Here is a 25,339-nt window from a genome sequence, read left to right on the forward strand (position 1 = left end):
CTGAGCAGGAAGCAAGGCAGGAAACAAATGAAGGCTTAGTAAACTAGCAGCAATGTGCAGGTTGTCCTTTATGCACAGGCAACTGCTTCAGGTCGGCAAAAAGGTTAGACCAATGGTTTCCAAGTACTGTGGACCCCCTGATTTTCAAAAGCCAAGCCATGGACCCCATACTTTTGAAATTTTTGATATCTCTATGGTAGTTTTTGTTATGTGGATGGTATATCGCCCAGGGCTGGTATGAGGAGCAGATCGCGATGTCGGTTTCACTCAACGGTATATTGCTAGTGAAACTGCCACGGCTCCTGAGTCTCTCTGCTAGCAGCGGCAACTGTGTTCCTTCCTCCAGCGGGCACCGGGGCTGTCTCAGTTGCATTGTCCCAGCCTGAAATCCTGGGTGAAACCGCCTCAACTCATAAGGTGAGAGCTGGGGCAGTTTCACCCAGTGTCTCACGGACAGAGGCCAAGGCATCTTGTTTTTTCAACATCACAGTATATCACCAAACCGCGATGTTGAAAAGCTGACATTGCCCAGCCCTAGTGAATGGTGCCACAGACCCCTGGGGTGGGTTACATGGAGCCCTTGGGGTCCACAGACCACCAATTAGGAACCACTGATTTAGACAGTGGAACCACGCACAGAGAAAAAGGTGGTGGAAGAGAAGGGGTTACAGTACTGGGCTAGGCTGAAGGGATATGGTGATGGTAATAGAGTAAGGCACAACTCACATGGGCCCAAGTACTGTACAGGTCTCCTAACAAGGAAAAAATGTGTATTCTCTTGACTTTCTGCACACGGTTCATACCTGATATTTTATGTAGGGGTCAATGCCACTGGGGAAGGTGTTTGTGTATCGTCCTATTCTTTGTTACAGCTAATTGCATTCTTGATGACACGCACTGTGTTTCACCAGACTGCTTTCCAACAAGGAGGGGCACGCTGCCAATATTTTTATTCGACTTTGTAGAAATACTCAAGATATGATCACATTTTTCAGAGGCATCTCTTTCCTACACTGAGATTTTACACTGATAATGGGGAAAACATTGATTGAAAGCACAACAAAAGGAAATGAAACACAGGAGTACAAAATGATGAAACATCAGGATGAAAAATAAGTAATTCCACCTAACGCATACACGTTATAGGTTTTTCACTGCCTTAGTGAATGTAGCTGTTACCTATCAACTTCTCCCCTAAACCCTATGTTTTCAAATATGCGAAGAAGTGTTTTCAGCAAATAACCACATACTCCTGATACTTATATTTTGTGGAGCCAGCAAAAGGATATACTTTATCATACCTAGCAATCTGGTCTGTTTAAACTGACTTGGAAAAAACAATAAAGGAAAAGTCAAATAAACTTTGAACTATACAGAAGACAACATTGCGCATATGGAAACAAATCTGCCGTACAAGTAAACTTTTTTTTTTTAAAAAAAATATAGCTTATAGGAGAAATAAGTGAAGGGTGCATACAACAGACCAATTTTCCCCCTGAATAACCAACTCAAATGTGCTAAAGTGAAAGTGTCACAAGACAAGTTACATTCCTCAAACAAAGTATTTGTTTACTGGACTGATTTATATTTACGACAGAAATACATGCCACAAAACAAGCTTTTTGAGACTGCTGCTTTACCGAAACCTTTTTTTAAAAAAAAAAAAAATCCTGCTTGCAACAGCACAGTCTTCCAACTTCGAATACAGCACAGGGAGTAACATGCTTTGTCAGACAACTTCAAAATACACTATGTGTGATTCGAAAGAAAATACGGCATACTATAAAATACGTACTTTATGGATGCAGTGTAGAAAGTCTTGTGGCCAGAATTCCACAAATTCACCCACCAAACCATCCCTCCATCTCTGGCAAGCATGAGGAGGCTACTTCCTTCTCCCAAGTTTACAGGCAGGCAGAGGGGGAAGAAATGGTATCACCCTTTTAGTCATGCTGCACTTCAGAGGAGCTCTCAGCATCACAGAACTTCGCACAACATAGACACGCTTCTAATCTCCATGTCAGAGACCCAACCCCTTCTCCATGCTGAGGGAGGGGCAGGGTCATAGATATGACCACCACAAATTCTGGCTAGCTACCAAAGCTTGCCAAAAGTTGTGGCAAACTGCATATGCGCTCAGGCTACCAATTTATTTATGTTTAAAGAGTGGCCAAGCAAGCCGCTTGGTATCCTGTCTGGAATTTCAAAAGCCATTTGTGGTTTATTACAAGTACTGTGAACAAGAAAGCATGCCATGAAGTTATACTCTTGAGCACCCATTCAGGAGAGGGAGAGGGAGAGGGAGGGGGGGATGGAGAGGGAGATTGAGATTTACTAAGACAGGGTTGTATCCAATGGTGGCAAGGCTTCTGTCAGTGGAACTAAAAGGGAAGCCATTTTTGGTGATTCTTCTTTAGCCCTGCAGCTCCATGCACCCCTCCTAAATGTGCTCTAGAAGGTTGAAGATGCTCTAGAGCAGTTTTAGGGGAAAGCTGTAAAGGAGAGGGACAATCACAGAAAATTGCTTCACTTCCCACTGCACTGGCTTACAAGGAGTGGTAATTTGTTACTTAAATTGTTAGTCCTCCCACTTCTTGCAGTATAACTCAGAGAAACACTTGAGGGTTTAGATATGGAAATGTATTTAAAAATGGCAAGTTCATAAAAAGTCAGCTGAAGCAAATGAACTGTTTAATCTGAGGCCAACACTAAAGAGAGGAGGGGGAATCGTTTTTTCGTTTTCCGGAGTTAAGTATTACTGATCTCTAGACTAGCTGCAGGTACGAACTTACTTATTTCTGCTTGACAGAACTTGAGGTCTGTGTTATCTTGCATATTCAAAACATTACTAGCCTGAAAAAGATTTGGAGAGAGAAGCAAGATTTTTCATAATTTTGTAATATGTTAAGACATAATCTAAAAGGCTGACAGTTGCTAAACAAAAAAATATTTAAATGGGGTGCTGAACTGAGGACTATTTAGGAGGATTTGACCGCCTCAAAACAGTTTGATTGGGATGTTTATTCCCTTGCCCCTCTTTCTTCTACTATTTAAAAGCTCAGCAGCATAGAAGAGGAATGGAGCTCTGGTTGCTGTCACCACCGCCTTTCGTTCTTGGAGTGAAGGTTTAAAATGGGGAAAAGTGGGCAGGGGGACCCACCCCTACCACCCTGGTAAACCCTCTAGCCCTCTAAAATGCTGTGCATCACTTCACAGCGCCATCCTTTTGCCACGTTTTGTGGCAGGAGGAGGCAAAGCCTATTCGCAGACCATGTGCAAGGAAATGAGTTATACTGGGTTAGACTGTTATGCCTTGCCAAGCAGCAGTCTGTGAGTGTGTGTGAGAGAGAATGAAAGGCCGAGGAGGGTTGCAGCACACACAGAGCACAGTTGGCTTGGGCAGGAGGAGGTTATGCTACCTAACTCAGTACTGACAGAGGTGGAAGCAAAAGGAGAACCTCAAAGGGGGGGGGGTGCTTCACAGTGCATTTGGTTGGGGGAGGGAGTGCCACGTAGCCTAGCAGAAAGAGGTGAGGATGGCGCAGAAGTGAAGGCATGAAGTACACTTCAACAATGCAACATTTTGCAGAGTATGTGCCATAAGAGGTAGGTTGTGCAACTTAACCCAACACAGGCCCAAATGCTTGCTTAACCACCTTTATCATTACAAGTGTGCAGCACGGCAAGCAGCTGTCTGTGCCTCACATAGGGGGTGGGATGCAGCTATAAAGTTATCAGTGTGCGGTATACCTCTTCACCGCTATGTCCTTAATACATTTCCTGAATGTTGCATGTAAATAAAGATAATCAAATCCAGCCTGCCAGACAGAACAATACCTCTCCCCACTCATACTTTGTTCTGGGTTTTTTCCCAATTCTCTCCAGCCAATTTGGGGTGGGGGTAAAGGGGCCAGAAGGAGGGAGAAGCCCCATTACAACAGTGGAAGTTTTTGCACAGGGCTTCTGCTGATGAGACTGGTTAGGTGAATTCCCACCCCACCCCCAAGTTTTGCTGATTTCCTAAAATGGAAGCCAGAACATTAAGCTGCCGTACCTGAGCCACTGACTCCAATGAGAATCCAGTCCATCACAAATCCTGACACTGTTTCCAACTAAGTGTCAAATGCTGCACAACAAAACAAAGCTGTGAATCTAGTAAGAGACTGGGATCCAGTGTGCCACTTATAGACAACAGGAGAAGCCAAGCCCTGTTCATCTATTGTCAAAAGGTAGACATTTAAGAAAAACAAATCCAGATGGCTCAGGCTGTTTATACCATTAGTAATAATATAAATGAGCATGTATTGAAAGACACTCAAATGAACTCCAAATCCAGAAATGTTTATAGATATTTAGAGTTTAGTAAACTAAATGTGGCATGCTTTAAAAAGGCAAACATTTCAGCTGCTAGGTAGGAGGGGGTTGTGAAATCCAAATCAGGGGCTCTAAAATTACCGAAACCTCTTTTTGCTTATCTTGCCCTGATTTACTTTGGTAGAAACCTCAAATGGGGGGAAAATGATGACTATCTTTCACAAGAGGAACCCAGTGATGTCATCATTTAGATCTGCATAATATATATCTGCATAATACTTTCTTTTCTTTTTATACTTTTCTCAGAGCTGCAACCTTTTTGGCTAGAACTGAAATGCATCACAACTCTGAAAACAGCCCCTCCATTTTCTTTTTCTTTAATGTTAAATTATAGATCTGCCGTACAAAAAGGGTTTAAATTTCTTACAAAGTTCAAGTATGACACAGAAGGCCGCCTACACAGCAGAGAAAGTGATAAAAACCACTTGCCGAACTGGGTAAAAAACACAATAGTGTAGGCGTGTATGGAAGCGAGAAGGAAGAAAACTGAACTCTATTGTAGCCTCTCTCCTCCCTCCTCAAACAGGCTTCACAAACATGGGGTAACTGGTTGCCTGGAAACAAATAGAGCTACCCTTTAGTCCAAACAGGCATGATAAAGCCAAGGACAACTCATATGAAACACAGGAAGCAATCAGAAAGAATCATAGACACAGTCCTAGCAATCCTATGGGCCCGCCACAATTATGGCCCACTTGCCGCAGTCTTAATATCTGCATTGCTTTTTGTTAGGATGCTATAGGGAACACTGCAATTCTGACAGCCATTCCCCAAGCACCCATAAAAATCAGCTGCAGAGAACAAGGCAACATTCCCGTTAGATCAGTAATGCATGGGCTATGCAAATCCATACAGAGAGACACCGCCAATGTGTGTCACACCACACACAACCAGACAGAGACACCTCACTGCCCTTCAGGGCATGAGTCACTGTGGAGTAACTCACAACCGAGAGTCTCCAGGAATCCCTGTGGACACAGGGGTGACTCTCCTTATACCACCCTCAGTGAGTGTTAATAAGTACCCCTTTGACTGCACAATAGGAAGGGAAGGACAGGTGGTAGACCCAAATACAACCCTTAGGAGGTGGCCTGCACCACAAACCTAATAGCAAATGAGAGCAGAAAAACAGGTGACCAAGTATGGCATAAACGTGTCATGGTTCTACAGTATGTTGGTAGCTTTAAATTGTTATACTGTATGCCAACCACTAATGTTGGTTCCCCAGAAAATTCTGAACTGTAAAACATAACCTGTGAAAATTAGGGTTATTTGCATCAGAAAACCTACTGATGCCCCTAGAGCAGGAAGGAGGAACCAACTTGTGACCCTCCGGGTCTTACTGACCTACAATAATGCCCCCACCATACACAGTTTAAAACACCGTAGATTGTTTAGCCGAAGGCCTGGGAGAAGAGGAATGTTTTTGCCTGGTGCCTAAAGATATGTAAGGAAGGTGCCAGACAAGCCTCCCTGGGGAGAGCCACCACGGAAAAGTCAGTTTTTGTGTTACCACCTCTGGACCTCTCTCAGAAGAGGCACACAAATAAGGGTCTCATACGATGATCACAGGGTCCAGGTCACTTCATTCCATCATTCCTCATCATTGGTTCTCCATCCCTGCCTTTCAGAGTGATCTAATTTAGCATGTCTATTTTACAAGCATTTATTAAAGGTAAAGGGGGCCCCTGACCATCAGGTCCAGTCCTGTCCGACTCTGGGGTTGCGGCGCTCATCTCGCTCTATAGGCCGAGGGAGCCAGCGTTTGTCCGCAGACAGCTTCCGGATCATGTGGCCAGCATGACAAAGCTGTTTCTGGCGAAGCAGAGCAGCGCACGGAAACGCCGTTTACCTTCCCGCCGGAGCGGTCCCTATTTATCTACTTGCACTTTGATGTGCTTTCGAACTGCTAGGTGGGCAGGAGCTGGGACCGAGCTCACCCCGTTGCAGGGATTCGAACCGCCGGCCTTCTGATCAGCAAGCCCTAGACTCTGTGGTTTAACCCACAGCGCCACCTGGGTCCCGCCTTTCAGAGTGATCTAATTTAGCATGTCTATTTTACAAGCATTTATTAAGCAAACCTAAAAATAGTGAAAGTGCCAAGCTTTCTTAATATTGTATTTGCAACTGGCATCTGGTTCATTGTTGCAACCAAACTTTTAAAATGGCAAATTCTCCACAGAAAAATAAAGCACTGGAAAGCTAGCAGCCATGCTGGTTGAGGCTGATAGGAGTTGGAATTTAGCAACAAGTTCTCCATTTCAGGCAGCAAACTTACTAGCTGATTAGGCTATAACAAAAATGGGTACAATTTCAAATAAGCATATCAGAAAATATCTAGGGCACAATGGTAACTGTGCGGAGGAGGAGGAGGAGGAGGAGGAGGAGGAGGAGGAGGAGGAGGAGGAGGAGGAGGAGGAGATGATTCTGTAGTTGGATAATACAACTTTAAAATGCTAATGAAAAGTATTAGCCTATACTCATGAAGTAATTTTTAATCATGTTCACAACCATCACTGTTTATTACTATCTATTATTCTTATTTCAGGCATAACAAGACTGAACACAGTAATTAAGAATATCCTAAGATTTTGTGAAGGGGACTACCATACATGTTTGGTTTACATGTAGGGACGTGTTTGGTTTACATGTAGGGACAAAGGTGAGAGCTGTTACCTGGTTCTGCTGGATCACTCAGCGGCTTTTGACACCATCGACCATAACATCCTTCTGGACCGTCTAGAGGGGTTGGGAGCTGGGGGCACTGTCATACAGTGGTTCCGCTCCTTCCTCCTGGGCTGTGTTCAGAAAGGGGGGGGGATGAGTGTTCAGACCCCTGGGCTCTCACTTGTGGGGTGCCTCAGGGTTCTGTCCTCTCCCCCATGCTTTCTAATATCTACATGCATGGTGGCTAACAGATTGAGGTTGAATCCTGACAAAACAGAAGTACTGATTGTGGGGGACTGGAGGCGGGCAGGTGTGGAGGACTCCCTGGTAGTGAATGGGGTAACTGTGCCCCTGAAGGACCAGGTGCGTAGCCTGGGAGTCATTTTGGACTCACAGCTGTCCATGGAGGTGCAGGTCAATTCTGTGTCCAGGGCAGCTGTTTATCAGCTCCATTTGGCACACAGGCTGAGACCATACCTGCCCGTGGATTGTCTCGCCAGAGTGGTGCATGTGCTAGTTATCTCTCGCTTGGACTACTGCAATGCGCTCTATGAGGGGCTACCTTTGAAGGTGACCCGGAAACTACAACTAACCGGTCTTGAAAGACCTACATTGGCTCCCAGTATGTTTTCAAAGTACAATTCAAAGTGTTGGTGCTGACCTTTGAAGCCCTAAATGGCTTCAGTCCAGTATACCTGAAGGAGCGTCTCCACCCCCCATCATTCTGCCCGGACACTGAGGTCCAGTGCTGAGGGCCTTCTGCCAGTTCCCTCGCTGCAAGAAGCCAAGTTACAGGGAACCAGGCAGAGGGCCTTCTCAGTAGTGGCACCCGCCCTGTGGAATGCCCCCCCCCTGTTTAGGGAAGCTTTTAATGTTTAATAGATGGGCGGGGTATAAATTATTATTATTATTATTATTATTATTATTATTATTATTATTACCACAAATCTACCCAACTGCATACCAATAATTCTGTTCTGTTTGTGGCACACAAAACAAAGTGTACATTGAACAGGGAAGATCAGGCTAAATAACAGATGAATGCCCTAGTAAAAGAGCTGCAGGTACAATAGGGCAAACAGCACTTAGTTGTTGGATGGTGGCAGGCCCACACCATAACAACTACCAGTAAAATGTTTTTACTGGGAAACTCAGAAGTGTTCCTAGACTACATCAACAGCTAGAGCATGTGGACAGGCCGCTAGAACGGAATGCCTACATCAAACATATGCAAAAGGTAGCAAATATAGAGAAAAGAGAACAGTTTTAAGTAGAGAATTGATCTTGCTATAATAATGCCTAGTAACTGGCAGCTTCCTTCATAGTCAAAGAAAACAAAACTGATCTGTTCCATATTGCATCCATTAAAAAAGGCAAACAAGTGTACAGTAGTTTGCGGGGGTCCAAATACTATGCTCACCTGGCAGAAAGGACAAAAGTTCACACAAGGAAGCTGACACGTCTAATGATGTTGCATCCATCTAATGCAGCACATACTGGGCACCAAATGTTCATGGTCAGATGGGACTGTGTCCAACTTCCAACACATTCCAGTGACTAAAGCAAAGGCAAATGCCACAGGTACATTGCAGCATATTAAACTGCAACCACTTTGGGCAAAAGGAAATCATAGGTATTAACTATGTTTCATGTGTTCACTGGCTGTGATGTGAGCATATTCTTTGCCAAGAATAGCAAAAAGTCAGCTTGGGACATGTGGAACATATTTACTGATGTCACAGAAGCATTTCTGATATTGGCATAAGACTCAGCACTATCCCTGACAATATTATGGTGCTAGTTGAAAACTTTGGAGCGCCTCTGTATGACAGAATCAGTAGATTGTGTAAAGTAAATGAGAACAGGCAGCAGCTGTTTTCAAGGTCACGATACCATCGATCTGGTCTAGGGAATCATCCACAAACAGGGCCTCAGTCTTATCTGAACTGAGCTTCAGTTTGTTGGCTCTCATCCAGTCCATTACCAATGCAAGATAACAGTCAAGCAGATCCACGGCCACACCTGGAGATGTAATGGAGAAATAAGAGCTGTGCGTCATCATACATAACAACCCAAAGAAGTTTCTGTGTGAGAACTGGGCCTAAACCCTGATTGAAATATATATACCAAATCTGATTCCCCCAAGAGTGCCTGGATCTGGCCTGCAACTCAAGAATCTTGTCCAAGAAGGGAAGACTGGCAACTGGTTGGTGATTATGTATGTGTGTGTGTATTTATGCTATTGAATTATTATTATAATTTTATTATTTATTGAATTTATATAGGACATTCATCATGCGAAAGGCTGGACTAGATGAATCCCAAGCAGGAATTAAGATTGCCGGAAGAAATATCAACAACCTCAGATATGCAGATGACACAACCTTGATGGCAGAAAGTGAGGAGGAATTAAAGAACCTTTTAATGAGGGTGAAAGAGGAGAGCGCAAAATATGGTCTGAAGCTGAACATCAAAAAAACCAAGATCATGGCCACTGGTCCCATCACCTCCTGGCAAATAGAAGGGGAAGAAATGGAGGCAGTGAGAGATTTTACTTTCTTGGGCTCCTTGATCACTGCAGATGGTGACAGCAGTCACGAAATTAAAAGACGCCTGCTTCTTGGGAGAAAAGCAGTGACAAACCTAGACAGCATCTTAAAAAGCAGAGACATCACCTTGCCGACAAAGGTCCGTATAGTTAAAGCTATGGTTTTCCCAGTAGTGATGTATGGAAGTGAGAGCTGGACCATAAAGAAGGCTGATCGCTGAAGAATTGATGCTTTTGAATTATGGTGCTGGAGGAGACTCTTGAGAGTCCCATGGACTGCTAGAAGATCAAACCTATCAATTCTTAAGGAAATCAGCCCTGAGTGCTCCCTGGAAGGACAGATCGTGAAGCTGAGGCTCCAATACTTTGGCCACCTCATGAGAAGAGAAGAATCCTTGGAAAAGACCCTGATGTTGGGAAAGATTGAGGGCACTAGGAGAAGGGGACGACAGAGGACAAGATGGTTGGACAGTGTTCTCGAAGCTACGAACATGTGTTTGACCAAACTACGGGAGGCAGTGCAAGACAGGAGTGCCTGGCGTGCTATGGTCCATGGGGTCACGAAGAGTCGGACACGACTAAACGACTAAACAACATATAGGACATTATATAATATAGAATTATATAGTACATTATGAACATGCACGTCCTTGTTTTACATTCACTGTTTATACACATCCATTCTATATGTCTTTTAATTAGCACCACCATTGAAAACATTCTCTTGATTCAAAGTACAGTGGAACATCGGTTTATGAACACCTCGGTTTATGAATTTTCGGTTTATGAACACCGCAGACCCATCTGGAATGGATTAATTCATTTTCCATTACTTTCAATGGGAAAGTTTGCTTCAGTTTATGAACGCTTCAGTTTATGAACAGACTTCCGGAACCAGACTTCCGGAATTTCATCCACCTTGAAGAATGTGGAAATAGCTTTAGAAATCTATTACCTGTTTCAGTATCATTAACAGAACTCTTGAGTAGTCTTCCAACAGCACGACATTACTTAATGTAATTGAAGTAAGTAGAATACAGCCAAAGTTCTGCTACACAACTATAAATTCATCCAGACAGACAAGTTCTGTTACCTACCTTTAGCTTGGCGGCATCTACCCGCCAAGGTAGGTAACTCCCTCCCAACAGACAGGAGCCTCCTCTATTGTTTTTTTGGTACCTGTTGAAAACACTCTTCTTTCAACAAGACTTCTAAGTAGAGACTTTTCGCCCAGCTGGTTTGGATTTTGCTGTTCTTTTAAATTGTTTTGATGTACATGGTTGGTTTTTCTATACAAAAATGTTTTAGCTGTTCTGTGTATGTTACTGCTGTCCTGTAAACAAAAATGTTTTTGTTGTCCCTCCTGGGATGCCTCAGGAGAAGTGATCAAAAATGAAATAAATGAATGAATGAATGAGTAATACAAATTTAGCCAGAAAACCCCACAATGCTAAGGTAAATTTGTGCTCAATCTTTCTCCAAAAATCCAGATCGTGTATATTCAGAGTGAGTAAAGATATGCAACCTCTGTCATTTCCATTCTGATCAACACCCCCACACAAACATCTCTCAGGTCTTTAGTGATATACTGTACAACTACAAATGCAACCTCCAACCTTATGATGCATTTCACTAAAACACTAGAAAGCCTTCAGTGTGCGTTTTTCTCCTTTTTCTTTAGTGCTGATAGTAAGCTCCAGCACAGGCATCCCCAAACTGCAGCCCTCCAGATGTTTTGGCCTACAACTCCCATGATCCCTAGCTAACAGGACCAGTGGTCAGGGAAGATGGGAATTGTAGTCCAAAACATCTGGAGGGCCAAAGTTTGGGGGTGCCTGCTCTAGCATCTCTCTTACATAACTTTCACACGTCACAATCACCAGACAGAATTTTAATAATTCTCTTGATGTTCTACCTTAACTGAGAGGCTCATACGCATAGGCCTCCTGTTCTCTTCTACAAGTACATACTACTAGATCTAGACCTTTTTCACATTACAGAGTTCTCTACCTTAGCCAGGATACGAAGCCACCTTCAAATCCCAGATAAAAGGAAGCTATGGGTAGCCCTAGCCATGGTAAATCGCGGTGCCAGTGTAATAATGGCTCAGACCAGGAGGAATAGGGGAGAGGGAATCTGTACTCAAGACGGGAAGGAGCACACACTCTTACAGCCAGCACAATCCTTCAACCACAATTAAGAACAAGCCATATGACATCCTGGCAGATGCATAGTATTAATCATAATAACTACAACCATAACATTTCCCATCTCCTAACTACAGTTAGGAAATCTGAAGCATTCTTCATCTCCTTTCCCCCACCCCTTCAGATGCAAATTAACATTTTCCTGTTCAGAACTATGAAGCAACATTATGCCTGTACTGATACCAGCACTAAACCTCTAGTTGTTAAAACCAACATTGAGAAACCTGCTTCTAACTGTGGTTACTAGCTCTATTCTTGGAATTACCTCTCTAGTTAGTATTATTATATGCAAGGAAAGAGGTCTTAACTAATCTGCAGCCCTCCTCAAATCATTCACTTCATTGACGGTAATTAAAGGCCAAGCTGCATTTTCACGAGTTTCACTTTAAGGAGGAATGTGTTTGTTCAGTGAGAGACCTTCAACAGCTACGGTAAGAAAATCACATGAAGAGTGTTTCTCTGTTTGTCATCTAATTATAGCTTAGACACAGCTATGTAGTAGTCCCAGGGCAATCCCTGGACCAGCAAAAAGGGCAGAGCTCATGGAAGCTTCCATACTCCCAACTCTTGGAAACTGCTATCCCAGAGAAACTAACAGCTTCAGCAGAACTTCTTAATTTACTCTCAGGAAGCAACCCTCAAGGCCATGATGTAATTAGTAAGAGTTCTGCATTAATCCTACACAACACTTCAGGTTTCTACCTAGCATTAAGAAGACAAACTCAGGAATTTCACATCACCTTTGTTCCAAAGGCCTGGGAGCTTCCATGAGTCATGCCCGATGAGCTAGCTCAGGGGCTGCAAAGGTCATAGGAACCTTAGAAGTCAGTCTTTGGGAGCTTCTGCACACTTCCTTCTAGTGTCCAGAATTTGGATGAAAAATAGAAGGAGGCAGTTGAAAGCATCCCGAAAAACAGAGATATTGTCTAACAACAGAAAACTAAACCAAACATATTACTTCTTTGGCTCAGCTCTGTTTAATTTCCAACTCTAACTCTTTTACATTAAGATTGGGCAATGGCTTTTCATTTGCAGCTGCATGCAAGACAAAAACCTGAGAATTATACCAGTCCCAACAGATGTCAAACTCATTATCACTTTCCAGTGTTACCATCCTGACCACTCAAAGATATATCAAGTTACAGCTCCAAATAAAAACTAGTGTCAACCTGATTATTCTGCCAACATCAAGCCATATGGACACCTCAGCATGCTAACATTTTCTTTTAAAAAGTCTTCTTTTAAAATTCATCCTTTATTGGTTTTTCTGGTTTCCCCCCTTAACAGCACAAAGAAGGAAAAAGAAAATATATTAGCAAAACATGTCTATTCATAAAACCATTTTACAAAATCAGGCACATGTGGAAACCAATAATAAAAAAGAAGGAAGAGGGGAGAGGAGTCAGACAGGAAAGGATAAAGCTCTGGCAGAGCCAGTACTACATGCATATCGCACCAATGGCTCTAGGTGGGATCTCAGATCTCAGAAAAGTCGTGCCCTTTGCACCTCTAGGCAAAAGCAGCTTTTTCATAAACTGCAAGAGAGCAAAGATTCTCCAACCAACAAGCTATGAGAGGAGCCATCCAGTCCTTCCAATGCTGTAAAACCTGTTGGTTAGTTACCAATAAAGTGTGCAGGATCCAGCTTTGGTGTCTCTCCTTCAAGTTCCAAAACACTTGGATGTAATGCGTAACATGAACATCCAAAGATTTCAGAGCCATTCTCAGGAGCCAATTTATTTGAGATTTACACCCCCAAATAAGCCACTACAGGGCGAAACCAGGTCATGATTTAATGCTGCCCGTGCCTCACAACACCGGCAGGTGCCAGTGGATATAATGCTGTCACTCACTGAAGATTTCATGCCAATAATAATAATAATAATAATAATTTATTATTTAGACCCCACCCATCTGGCCAGGTCCCCCCGCCACTCTGGGCGGCTTCCAACACACATTAAAATACATTAAAATATCACAGATTAAAAACTTCCCTAAACAGGGCTGCCAAACAGTTGTTAGGACTCACTTGTTTATACTGTATGTATATCAAATATTGCAGCATAAAAAACATTATTCTAAGCACCACGTAAGCAAGGCACAATATTTAACATGGTAACATAGTTTCTATATTTTATGTTACATAATATATCTAGCAGTGGCATTAAGCAGTAACTGCACCTAATAAATAATGGTTTCAGAAGCAAGCAATTCAGATAGCACATAGTAACTATAATCCTATGTCCAGGTAAAATACTCCCACCATACGGAAACAGTTAAAAGACCTGAAGATAAGCATTTACTATGAAATGTTATGTTCCACCCACATTTATCATTGTTCCATTTATAGTTGCTACCTCTCTCAGTTACCTCCCTGAAGACAACAAAAAACACCCATCACAAATGATGTGAGAAAAAAAGGATGAGCGCCTATGAAGAGAATCTTCTCATTTCCTTATGATTCAGCATGAATACACTAATAGTTCATCCTCACTATTAGTAAAAGAAACTACAGCATACTAGTCATGTGATTCTGTCTACCAATAGAGGCAACCCAGAAGGCATTTTCTGCCTAACAGTCAACTAAATCCAATCATAAAAGGTTTCTTCTTTATGTCCCACTGGGTAAATTAATATACCATTTGTGCTAAGTTATCCCTAAATCAGTAAGGACAACTCATTTTACTGTTCCAAGTTTAGAAACAGTGCATTCGGAACTTTCAGCTCAGTACAGGTTGCATTCAACATGTAAAAAAAAAAACCACCCATAAACCTAAAAGCCGACACTTCTCTGCAACTGCTTTGAACAGGTGTCAAACTGCTTCACTGTAGTCCAGAAAGCATAACCATCTGTAAGGAGAAATGTCTCTACCAAAGTACTCCAAACACTAAGCAAGAATCAAGTGTCCACATTCCGTCACTTGAGTTTGTGGTTTCTTTTCTGCTTGTCTTGTGACAGAATCCTATGCATGTTGATTTTCACTTGTCTCCTGCATGGAGCAACTGCTTTTCCAATCAAAGTTTGAACACACAGCTGAAGGCCCTAAAGACCTTTAGCAGATTCAAGGTAAGTGCAGTAGTGGAGTTATTTTCAGGGCCAGGACCAAACAGCACACTAGTAAAATTTATTTGATTTTTAACCCATGACTACTCCACTTCTCTTTATGCCATTGGGTGATCTTCTTTCTAACATCATAGAGGAGTATCATAGCCTAGAAGCAAGCAGCTGAACACTCAAGGGAACTGGAGAGACCATATAATTCAGTTCTTTTTTTATATAAAAATTAGAATTCATTTCTAAGCAATGACTGTTAAATTGCTGTACAATAAATTTCAACAAGTTTGAAACCACCACCTTGGCTGCACAAATCAGCCAAGCAGTTTCATAACTGCTGTGTATGGTATGCAACCAGGAGTTTGACTTTCCACCACCACCCATTTCCAAAAATAGGAGACTGTGGCTTTTGGCTTAGGTAGGATCTCATATTTGGCTTTGGCACTACGTAAGGACATAGATATCTATATATCTATATCTACCGTGTTTCTCCTAAAATAAGACGTGCCTCTAAAATAAGCCATGGCACGATCTTTTAAAGGCAAAAAAATATAAGACATCCCCCAAAAATAAGACATGTTGGGGGTACCGGTACCTACCCAACCCAGCGGGAGCCGGCAAACGCAGCAGCGCGCGCCGAGCCCCAGCCCAGCGGGAGCCCCAGCACAGAGACGCGCCGAGCTCCAACTGAACGGGCCCCAGGACCCGGCAGCGGGCGGCGCACGAAGCCGCAGGACCCGGCAGGAGCCGGCAGCAGCCCCAGCCGCACCGCGCCGCACCGCACGAAGCCCAGGGACCCGGCAGCGGGCGGCGCACGAAGTCGCAGGAGCCGGCAGGAGCCGGCAGCAGCCCCAGCCGCGCCGCACCGCACGAAGCCCAGGGACCCTGCAGCGGGCGGAGCGCGAAGTCACAGGAGCCAGCAGGAGCCCCAGCCGCACCGCACAAAGCCCAGGGACCCGGCAGCGGGCTCAGCGGGCGGCGCACAAAGTCACAGTAGCCGGCAGTAGCCGGCAGCAGCCCCAGCCGCACCGCACCGCACGAAGCCCAGGGACCCGGCAGCGGGCGGAGCACGAAGTCACAGTAGCCGGCAGGAGCCGGCAGCAGCCCCAGCCGCGCCGCGCTGCACCGCACAAAGCCCAGGGACCCGGCAGCGGGCTCAGCGGGCGGCGCACAAAGTCACAGTAGCCGGCAGTAACCGGCAGCAGCCCCAGCCGCGCCGCACCGCGCCGCACAAAGCCCAGGGACCCGGCAGCGGGCTCAGCGGGCGGCGCACGAAGTCGCAGGAGCCGGCAGCAGCCGGCAGCAGCCCCAGCCGCGCCGCGCCGCACTGCACGAAGCCCAGGGACCCAGCAGCGGGCTCAGCGGGCGGCGCAAGAAAGCCCCGTACCATACTTAACAATGCTGTACCATGCTCAATAAAAAAATAAGACATCCCCGAAAATAAGCCGCGATGTGTTTTTTTAGAGGAAAAATAAATATAAGACGTGTCTTATTTTAGGAGAAACACGGTATATCTATATCTATATCTATATCTCATTTAAAATTATTGCAGAGAGCTAGAGGTCTTGCTAATCAAACTCTTTATACTCCCAGCACTTCAAAATCTGCATTAGTTTACAACATTTTTCAAAGAGAGAATTGCTTAACCCATCTGCAGTACAGATAATCATTACACCTTGATGTGCAAATGAAGCTCAAGAAACAAGCTTGTTTCAGCAATCAGCTCCGTAATATATGCATGGAAATATGTTTTATTATCTGTAAAATGCTTACATAACCTGCTTTACCACATTACTGTTTGAAGAGAGTCAGGCAACAGAATTAATAACTGAATATACTCTGTCAGTCAACATACTTTCATGAGACCAAAATAAATGGAAACTTCCTGAAATGGTTAAGGTAACCCAAACTAAAAGTAGGATTTAGAACATTATTTTTTTTAAATGAATGAGGATAGACTGTGGTACAAAGTATACCTCAAAAACAAGTAGATTAATTTTGCTTTGAAAGACTGTACTTATCATTCAGTCATGACAACTGAAATAGTTTCTCTTTAAACTTCCAGAGATACAGTGGAACCTCGGTTTTCAAATGTCTCGGCTGCTGAACGTTTCGGAAGCCGAACGCCAAAAACCTGGAATTGAATGCTTCCGCTTTCGAATGTGCCTCAGAAGTCGAATGGCTTCCGCGGTGCGTTTTTCCATTTTCACAATTCACTTTGCCAACACCCCTTTGATTTTCGGTTTTCAAACATTTCAGAAGTTGAACAGATTTCCGGAACAGATTACGTTCGAAAACCAAGGTTCCACTGTACTTGTAAGGTAGCACGCTTTTTTAAAATGTCTTTACAAAAAGGATCCAAGATGACAATCTACTAAACAGCAATAAATACTATCATCAACTTCCTGTTGTGCAGTATCTATTGTGAACTGAACGAGTGGGGAAGCCCTTCTGGTGGTCCCCAAGGTGCCCACTGAGGCCCATGCAGCAGGAGTCTATAGGAGGGCTCTCTCTGTGGTAGGTCCACCCTCTGAGATGCACCTTGTCTCAACACTGTTTCCTTTGTGTCAGCAGATGAGGCCACCTCTTTGTCCAGGTCACTGCAGAGGAGTGAAGTGCACTGGGGACTGAGCGCTTTGCTTGCACTGCTGCTGCTTTGCTGTTTTATTGTTCTGCAATTTCCTTAGGTTGTGAATTATATTTTCTTGCTGCATTTTGTTTTAACTTAAAATTGCTGAATTTAGTTTATGGATTTTCTGTCCTCACTTTTGCTTCTGTGTTCTTCAAACTTCTATTACTACCTTGCACCTTCAACTTTGTCAGGCTCCAACTCCACAATGGACTTTGTCACACTTTGCTCCTCAACTTCTTGTCCTGGTGCCTATTTGCGATTATTGCTCTTCTGATCCTTAGCTGCTCTTCTGAACCTTAGCAGCAGCCTGTCTTAGACCTAAGTCAAGGTCTGGCATTGTAACAACCCTAAGTTCTGAAAATGTGCAGTAAGTAGACTACTGAGTTATTACTGAAAGGCTATCAAACGTGCAGCACAATTTAGCAAAGGATAGACAATAACAAAATATCAGCAAGAACAAAGTGGGGGCAGAAAAATCAAACCAGATACATAATGAACTACAATATCTGATCTTAATTGTAGTACAAAATATGCAAAATTGATATTAAATACAGTGCAATGAAAGTTAATCACAAACCATACAGGCAATATCTGCAAATTAATAAAATACTCCAGGAAAAGATGCAAAATGTAAAAAAGATCATCCACAAATAGCAGCATATATTATGCTTTCAAGTGAACTAAAAGAATCACTGTAGAAGAGGTAAATGTCCTAACAGAAGTGAGATAATATTTTAATAAGTTTTTAATTGTGTCCTCAAATTAGGTGTTAAGCTTTCCAGTGAACATCTATTATCTCCTCTCTGCAACAATTACATATCTATCTTTTAACATTTAGATTTTTTATTCTGTCCACTTGCTCCTGTATCAGTAAACCTTAAATTTTCTGTTACACACGTATAAAAATACTGTACTGGATGCATACTGAAATAGCTAATGAAAAAATAGGATTACTAGAAGAGGGTAGCTGGAATCATTATATCGTCATATTTACTACCTTTATCACCCAGATAATTCTTATTTATATAGGTGATTTGAGACCAGTTTATTAAATGCAGCAAGACTTGAGAGAAATAAAAAAATGATTATTGTCCCAACACAAAATGTGCCAACAGGAACTAAGTTACATATCTGCAAGATTTAGTGAAGGAAGAGAAGGGTTAAAGTACCTAGTTGGAACATCTGAAAGGGGGTGGGGACTCCCCAACACCTTTGCTTCCCCAGCAACCTTCTGTATCTGCCCCCAGAATCAGAGGCTGTGAAAGACAGCAGCCCAATTAGAAAACCCTGGAACTAACATGTGGCTGCTTTGGCAAACAGTTCCAAGCCAGAATATTCAGTTTCTGAGCAGTAATTGGAAGAGCAGAGAACCCTACCATAAGTAACTATTGTCTTTTTTGTGTTAAATATTTTATAAACTGCCTTGTGAACGTCAGGTGGTGAGGTATAAATGCTCAAAATCAAGCAATCAAAAATAAATATGATAATCTGTTTGTATCTTACGAGAATGTGAGGTTTAAAATCATAGCCTATCCCTAGAAATATATCCCCGGAAATACCCATATTTTAAATGAGATGTAGCCAACACAGTGCCCCCCAGATGTTTTGGACTCCCTACTCCTATCAGCTCCAGCCAGCATGGCCAATGGGTCTGGGCTGATGGGAGCTGTGGTTCACAACATCTGGAGGGCATCATGTTGGCTACCACTGTAAGTGAAAGATTTCAGAAACAATGTAATGATTTTATTTAATGAACTGTCAAAATATGACAATCTACTTAATACAGTCCATTGTTAATAATGATATACTGACTTACAACCAGTAGCATTAGATTTAACTGTTAGTTGCGTAACTTGTGTTATATAACTGAAGCTACTGTGTACTTAAGTATACAGTATACTTTTTATACTGTATTTTTAAAAAGGAAATGTAGTTGGCATTTCATCACCCTTTTTATTTTACATATAATTGTGGTACTAGGCAGGGCCAGCCCTTCTATTAGCACCATGAGACACATCTGTCTTATGCAATGCGTCAGGGGGAGAGGCAGATCAGGCCTTGCAACCTGCCCACTACAGCTATTTGGCTGGCTGCTGCTGCTGCTACTGCTTTTGCCAGTCAGCCTTCAGAGCTGCTGTGAGCTTTGCTGCCAGCTGCTGTCCCTGCCTTGCAGACCCACTGCTAGTCCACAGGGCGCCCTGCCTGGTGATGGGTCCCACCTCCTCTCTTCAGGCACTGGGGGGGGGGGGGCTGTCACTGTCTTCTCCACTGAGCTGCCTGGGCAACTGCTTCTAGGTATACGCTGTGGCTGGTGTAGACGGAGAGACTCTTGGCAAGGGAAAGAGCACAAGCAGTGTGTATTTGTGGGCATCATGTGTGGGAAAGGCAATGGGATGCTGATTTTGCTTTCACCTCCACCTTCCCATTTCTTTTTCACCATTAATAGGTGATAGCGGAAGCAGCTTTTTTTAAAAAAAAAAAAGGAGGGGGTGGCAGACGACAGGTGCAGAGATGGGGAGAGAAATCCCCATGATCTGGTTTGTGCATGGGTAAGAGAAAGCAAAGAACATAAAATTCAAGGTCTCTAATGCAACATCTCCCCTCTTCTTACCTTTGAGCTGAGGGAGCTTTGGGCAACCGAGAAAGAAAAGTTTGTAGGAGTTTGTTTCCCTGGGAGGGAAGGAAAAGGAAGTCTAATTCAGGTAAGTGGCCACATCCTGCTGCTAGCCTGAGTTCCAGTTTCACAAACGAAATTACTTTTCTTTTTCCCGGGCTAGTTCTTGTTGTGCTTGCCAAATCATCATCGTCCTCCTCACTCCTCCACAGCAGGAAATTTCAAACACAGAAATAAATTGATGGCCAAAGGTAGAGTTTCGTTTCGTTTCGTTTCATTTCTCACTTGCTGGTTTTCTAATACCCCCTTTCCTTGCTAAATTAATAGGGCAGTCCCATGTAAGTCTTCTCAGAAGTATACCCCAGTGAGCAAGTGTGCCTAGGATGGTGCTGCACAGCAGCAACTTCTGTTGGGTTGCCATAGGGTGATTAACTATTCCTGTTTTGGTGTTTTGGGAAATGAGTAATGATTAGCCTCATGAAGCACCCTCACGTGTTCAAAGTGCTCCACACACATTATCTAGGTAATCCTCGCAACAAACCTCCAAGTTAGTTCAGTATCCTCATTATATTGCAAGTAGAAATTCCCTAGTAAGGGTGCACTAAACTGCAACTGGACTGAGTTCATCAGAACTGGAGGACTTCTCATTTCACAGCTTCAGTCTCATAGTAACTCATACTTAAAATAAAACTGATTTACACAAACTGTACATATTTTTAAACATATAAACAGAAATGTTTTGAAGCAGACAGCGCAAATGGCGGTCTGTGGGGGGGGGGAGACCCTACCCAAAAATATTTTCTTGTGCAAACATAAGATGGTGCAACAAAGGTGACTGGGGCTTGGGTACTATGCACTATGGCAGGTGGTTCTTCTTGTTGTTCTTCTTCTTGTTTTTGTGTGTACACTATTTGTTGCTTCATCTCTGAAAGGAAAATTTTGTGGACCCAATACTTGGGACAGTAGGGATTCATTTCAGTTTTTATTTTTGTATAAAATAAAACCCAGCCAGATGGGTGGGGTATAAATAATAAATTATTATTATTATTATTATTATTATTATTATTATTATTATTATACTTTTTACCACCCTTCATCAAACAAGTGAACACAGTGTGGGGTACATGAGATAAAAACAGATTAATTCAACAAAACAGGAATAAAAAAGGAATAAAGGATTACATAAAAGCACTATAAAAACTCACTAACATTATAACTATTCACACTCCAAGGATCAGTGGCCTATCATATCGAAATCAACATCATTAAAAGCCTGACTGAAATGGTAAGCTTTCAGCTGGTGCCATTAGTAGAGAGGAGAGAACATCTCCACCCCCTCCATTGCCTGCTCACAACTTAGCCTGCTCACCTCCATTGTACGTACTGTACTTCCATTGGCAAAGAAGCATGCATAAGAACAAGATTTTCCTAAGGCTGCTAACACCGTTTCCAAACTGTTTTTAAATTACTCCATTATGATTTAAATTTGCTACGCAATTTACAATTATTAAAATCAAGTTCCTCTTGCTCGTTGTTACCCATTTTATGACCTTGGTTAGGATTCCCATACAAACAATTGTTAGCAGGCTGCTAATGTGATGATTTTCCTGTCCTAGGAAAAAATAGCACAGAACAATTTTCTCCCAATTGCAGCAGAGTCAAACAATGCATTTGATGTTGGACTCATCAGGAGGTCTGTGACTCAAAATGTTGAAATCCCACAGTTTTGTAAAGTGGGATTTCAAAAACAAGAGTTTTAAAAATCAGTTGCTAAGTGCAAAAAGCAGTGACTTGTTAACTAGGTGTGGGTGTCAGAAAGAGAGACAGAGACACAGACACAGACAGAGACACAGAGAGAGTAAGACAGAGAGAGCATTGCATAGAAACTTTTAAGGTAGAAAACAAAAATCTTCCTATTATGTCAGATGGGGGGGGGGCAGGACCTAGGCTTTGCAGTTTGTGGACGATGGAGAGGAATCGGCAGCATATGGCCTGTAATGTTTTATTTCTGGTTATTGCGTGAAGTTTTACGAGTTGTTTTTAAGAATATGTTCTAATTGGTGGTTATGTATTTTTATTGTATTTAGCTTCATAAGCCAGCTCATACGGTCATTTTTTCAGAGTGATTAGCAGCAGAAAAAGAATGTAATTCCATTACTTATTTTTAAAAGGGTGGCAACATATTGCCCTGTAAATTCAACCTGAGTCCCTTTTAATATTTTTGTAGCTAGTAATTATATTGCTCCTGCAGGTCACTTAAACCAAATGTGTAGCCACATGAATTTCAGCAGTGCACAAAGGGAGGTTGAGCGGCCATAAAAAGTAAATTGCTGCCCACCTTCAGAGCAGCAAAACATAGCCAAAAACACAGATGAAATCCCCTACTCTCTACCAACTCTCCTGAACTCACTGAGAAAAGGTGAGAATTGAATGAATATTTTGTTCTCCAATTCCCACACCCCAACAACAGCTACTTGAGCTTGAGTAAATATGACAATCATATTCATGTTACTTAACATAAAATTATTATTAGGCTTTCTAGTATAAACTTTACAGAGATGTCACTAAAATTAAAGTTCCTCAGTCTATGTTAAATATATGATCTTCAAAAATGCTTGCCCAGAAATTTGAACCCCTGAATACTAAGAAGCATCTGCTCAAGTCAACAAATTTAAGTGGACATATGTTCCAGATCTCTTGATTTAAAAAAAAAAGTTTTAAGTTAGGCCTTCAGTCAGTCTCTACGGAAATGCACTGACTACTTGTGCATTTTCTATTCCTAGCTGTTGAACCGTGCAAATTCTCAACAAGTTAATCAAATCAGCATCACTTTTCGGTAACGTCTATAACTTGTTAAGCAGCAATAGCAGGATGGGTGCTGTCTGGGAGGTGGATACCAACCTTTGCCTCCCCAGACCTTTTTTGTTGCATAGTACCTGGTGAATGGCAACCTACTGAAGCAGTCAGAAAGCATGGCTAGCTAGCTCCACTAAGGGCTTTTGGGAGGCAAAGAGTCACCTGTGGTGGGATAACCCCAAAAGGGTGAAAGGGTAAAAGTCCCTTGGGATCTCTCCTTTGGGGTGTGACGAGGGCAAGGGCATTCCTCATGGGTGAACAGTTATGGGTGGGTCTACTCCTAGGTGAGAGATTGGAGCAATGGACAGGCGTTGAGAGGGAGAATGTGAATTTACCTTGCTTCCAAGTGAGAGGTAGAATGATGAGGAGCTACATCTGTGGTGAGAGCATGAATACAACTCACAAATGCACCTGCAGTGTTACCGCCGGGTGATTTTGCCATTTTATATTGCTTTATTGCACTTTTACTGTATCTTTCTTTTATATTAGTATATTGCTTGGACCAAAAAAGTGGTATATAAAACCACTTTTCAAAAAGCTTGCACTGAGTATATTCAACGAAGATGTTATGCAAATTCTATAGGCAGTCAAAACAATAGCACACAGAATTAAACAGCACTGTTCATTTCATGGTCAACATTAAGGTGTAAGACGCCAACATAGTTAGACATTGCACAAACACCACAAAAAGAAACAATTATTGTTAAGATCTTAAATATATAGTTACGATAGTGCTTTCATTTTGGCTTTTGAGATGGGTCAAGCTTTGTGGGTAGAACTGGGAAGTGTGCCACAGTAAGCTTTTTCCATCAATACAACCATTTTTCCACTTCATCTTCCTTCCGAAGAGCAATTGTGGTCTGAACTTGATTCTACAAAGGTTTCTTTCAAAACTAGTATATTTCTTCTTAACTAAAAAAAATTCCCCTAAGGAAATGTGGTTACAGCAACTGACAATTTTTTCTCCTTTCCAATTTCCCATCATTAATATCCGAATTAACTTCCAGGAATGAAATTAAAGTACTTACTATTATTAGAAGGGTAAATAAGTTGTATTTCAAAAAGGGAATGATCTGCTGCACCAGCTGACTTCTCTCAAGCAACACTGGATACAACCAAAGTTGCTTATTCTTTTCATCTTTGCATTCAATTCTAGCCTTTATTTATCATTGGCTTTAAATAGAAAATAATCTACATATTATTATTTTTTGGCACCCATCTTTGATTGAAGAGCAGTTTTATAAACTATAGAATGCAGGATGACACAGGAAAAGCACAAGTGTTTTGTGTTTCCTGTTCTTCTGTGTCATCCAGAAGGGAGCTCATGAGAGTTCCATTTTGGACAATGGCGAAGAGCCCAAGAAACAGGAAGCACAAGGCATTTGGGCCTTCTGTTCCAGATAAAATTATACAATCTCTGAAAATGCTAAGTGCTCGGTTAAAGGAAGGTGTAAGGATCACTGTGCCAGTCAAACAGCCAAAACAGGAATTGCTCCAGTACAGCCACACACCCTGCACTGGTTTAGCATCTCAAGACGCTTCCTCTGAATTGGAACAGTACAAATAATTCAGCTGCAGCAAGAAAGAGATGGGACAATACAGGTGTGCCATGAAATCTAGGTGTGAGCAGGTGGAATAGCATAGCAGATTCAAGAGCGTCAACATTAAGTACAATCTAAAAAGGACAAAAACTCACCTTAAGCTAGTTCACATACATTTATATTTGATCAACTCATCTCCACAGACGACACATACACACAGAATCACATCATCAGTTCACCACTAATACAAATCTCCCCTAGATGTCCACAGATATGTCAAAAGGAGGAGAAGAGAGAAAGTGCAGTGAAGTCTGAAAGGGAGACTGAGAACTTTTCAGCGGTATGCATTGGCATGCTGCATATTAAAACATAGTTTGCTTTTAACTATAGTTCAATGTGATGTGCAAACCAGGCCCATGAATGTCTACAAACTTTTGCTTGGTATCAAAAAGGCATAAAAAGCCAGTCCATAAAACAAACACAGGGTATGCTTTCCATAACAAATCTAAGCAACACAAAATATCCTGAAGAAATAGAGGGGAAATTTGTTTACCACTCATAACATGCCCTATGCGGGTTTGCTAGATGGGATATGATAATAATAAAACCAAATCTAAAAGGGGATTAAGTGTATTATTCTAAAATAGCTTGGTGTCTGCAATGCAAGCAAAAAGAAAAAATCCCGAATGACTTTTTTTGGCCTCTCTTTCAGCTGGAGGCACACATAGCATCTGTTAACTAGCACAAGCTTTGGTGCCTCTCTCATAGCTGTTTCTTTAAGTTCTGCTGTGCCTGCTCCATATCATAAAGATACCTAGGGGACATTTACGAATGGGGGGAGGGTG

The 25,339-nt window shown here is 42.4% G+C and overlaps 1 protein-coding gene across 6 annotated transcripts in view; it reads right to left on the reverse strand.

Annotated features, from left to right (window-relative positions):
• The window catches only part of SIPA1L1 (signal induced proliferation associated 1 like 1), a 152,897-nt gene that overhangs the window by 86,594 nt on the left and 40,964 nt on the right, over positions 1-25,339 (reverse strand). The window contains exon 3 of one of the 6 annotated variants that reach the window (XM_035113083.2): positions 8,935-9,063. The exons of 4 other annotated variants lie outside the window; for them this stretch is intronic. The gene's annotated coding sequence lies outside the window, so the exon portion shown is untranslated. One more of the 6 variants, XM_060273725.1, reaches the window with a different exon arrangement.

Source organism: Zootoca vivipara, chromosome 1 (assembly GCF_963506605.1).
Source record: "Zootoca vivipara chromosome 1, rZooViv1.1, whole genome shotgun sequence".
NCBI lineage: Eukaryota > Metazoa > Chordata > Lepidosauria > Squamata > Lacertidae > Zootoca > Zootoca vivipara.